Source organism: Poecilia reticulata, linkage group LG10 (genome assembly GCF_000633615.1).
Source record: "Poecilia reticulata strain Guanapo linkage group LG10, Guppy_female_1.0+MT, whole genome shotgun sequence".
Lineage (NCBI taxonomy): Eukaryota > Metazoa > Chordata > Actinopteri > Cyprinodontiformes > Poeciliidae > Poecilia > Poecilia reticulata.
Genome location: NC_024340.1, coordinates 8,570,505 through 8,573,103, shown reverse-complemented (window position 1 = coordinate 8,573,103; position 2,599 = coordinate 8,570,505). Strand labels below are relative to the sequence as shown.

Below are 2,599 nucleotides of genomic sequence, written 5' to 3'. Positions count from 1 at the left end.
CTTCTCATAATAGTTTGCTGCAGTTCTGGTCCGTTCATCTTGACAGAGCTGGTGGAACTGAGTCAGGTCTGCAGGCCTCCTCGCTCACACACACATTTCAGATCTACTCACAATTTCTCCATAGGACTGAGGTCAGGGCTTTGTGATGGCCACACCAAAACACTGAGTGTGTTTCCTATGAGTCACTCTGTAACCTCTGTGGCTGAATGCTGATTAAAATCTGTCCCCAACATTTTATTTCCTAAATTTATGCTTCARTAATTCTACATAATGTTCTTTCCTCATGTTGTCGTCTATTTTATGAAGTGCACCAGTTCCTCCTGCAGTAAAACAGTCCCACAACATGATGCTGCCACCACCGTACTCCACACTTAGGATGGCACAACCTTCCCCATGCTTTCTCCAAATGTACTKATGGTCATTATGTCCAAACAGTTCCACTTCTTTTTCATCAAACCACATTACATGTTTGCCATGGTCTGAGTGTCCTTTCAGCTCATGTCGGTACTGGACAGTTTCACTATGGATAATGACTCTGTCTTATCAGCTTCAGCTGCATCTTCACCAGGTCTCTGCCTTTTGTTCTGGAGACAACCCAGTTTGAACCAGAACCCGTCTCCTTCCTGAGCACTATGATAGCTGGACATTSCCATCATGACTATACTTGTGTGTAATTGTTTGAACAGATGACTGCAGCACCTTCAAGCATTGKTACATTGTTCCTCAGGATAACCCAGACTGGATCTGCTCTATTATTCTCCTTCCTGACATCTTGGCTAATTTATGCTGACTTTCCCATCGTGTCAAACAATGAGGTTGTGTGTTCCTGGTGAGTCTCCAGTTAACTCAAATGTGACAGTGAACCTATCAGAGGTTTATGGAAGGAAACTCAAAAGGTTTTACTCAAGTCATACAATTTAAAGACAGTTTTTCCTCATACTCACAAAATGAATATAAACTTCTGAATTCAAAGACAGAAAAACAAATCTCTTTAAAAAATTTYGCACTACATTTTCTGGGATTTAGCAAATAGAAATAATTTTGATCATTCTGACTGACCTAAAACATGAGAGGTTTGTTTCTTTTTATTTAGTGTATGTAAATTTYTGGTTTGGACTGTAGCTGCAGTTGCACACAAGAACAGGAGCATCCTATTTATTAACAATAATAATAAAATCAGCCATAAAGTGAATGAGTGGAGGAACAATTTTCTCATTTAGATTGGAGAGAAAGAGTTCTGCCAACAAAGGTTGAAAAATAGCCCTCAAGTGGGATCAACGTTAAGCTGTGAATGAGCAAATGCTGCCCACAATATAATTCATCTACATTGTTTAATTGCATTGCTAAGAATCATAAAGTCTGTGTATTGATAAGCAGGAAAGAACAAAAGTAATGTGAAATCTACCAGCTGTAGTAGGTATTCTACAGAACAGGCCAAGCTAACCCTGTTAGTTTATTTATTTTACATTAGTTTGTTACCTATGAGGTGAGTTTTCAGAGCAACTTCATTTAATAAATGGTTTTCCACACTGACTGACATTAGACCAAACACAACACATGTACAGCTTTTATTACTTGAGTTCAAACATTCAGAATTATGAAGTTAAAATGGTTTCATTAAAATGTGTTCATTCCAGGCTAAAATCTGATTCTGTAGTAGTGAAGTCACAGTGCCGCAGGTTTAACAGATACACTCTGGTATTTAAAGGAGTAATTAATCAACTTAAATTAATTAATTTCTTTTGATTAATAACTTGTTCACAGTTGGATAGTGTGCTGTGATAAATAGCTAAAACTCCAAGGACGGCTGCTGCTCTCCTATTGGAAGGCCAGGAAATCCTAGCTAATGGGGAAAGAAATCAGATGGTTTTGTTTATGAATTCTATAAAATCTAATATGATCATTAGCCAAGTTTAGGTATTAGCTTTTTGTGTCATAATAGTAAAGAGGAACTAAATTCCTGCTGYACATCTGATCTTCCATGTTTTGGAAGGATATTATTTATGTGCTCTTATCCTYCTCGTACRTTAAGGCCACAGGACACTTTCCTCTCAAAGGTACTCCATGACTCTGGATTTGAGCAGTGCCAGAAATACTTGGTGTTGCTGCTGCAACACAAAGACTCTCCTGTTTTTCCAACCACTAATGCTGGTTGACGGGGGCATCAACCTAAATACGAAGGTTAGTTTTTTGTTGTGTACTTACTACTTGCTTAAGAAAGTTTATTTAAAAACAGAGAAAACATGAGGAGAGGAAACAGATCTGCTGCGTAAACCACCTTCACCTACAAATAAGAGCATTAATTTATGCTCTTATTTGACTGTAAGAATTTTCAACAGTCGATTACCAAATCTTCAACACAGATGTCAAACATGTAAACTTTAACTAAAGTTTACAAAATATCTAAGTAAATCAGAACTTTAGAATTTATCCCACAATTAATTTAGGGGAAACTAAGAGTGTTCATCAGAGTTAGCAAAAAACACAGTTTATGGTTATCATGTTAATTAAATATATATTTGTATTTTATCCTCCAACAGATAGCATTCATTTATGTTACTTAGTACAATTATGTCATATTTTTGTAGGTTCTTATGTG

At 36.8% G+C, this 2,599-nt stretch overlaps 1 protein-coding gene across 1 annotated transcript in view; it reads right to left on the bottom strand.

The window, feature by feature from the left end:
• Positions 1-2,599, bottom strand: part of LOC103471076 (cystine/glutamate transporter-like) — a 25,596-nt gene that overhangs the window by 576 nt on the left and 22,421 nt on the right. The gene's annotated exons all lie outside the window — the stretch shown is intronic.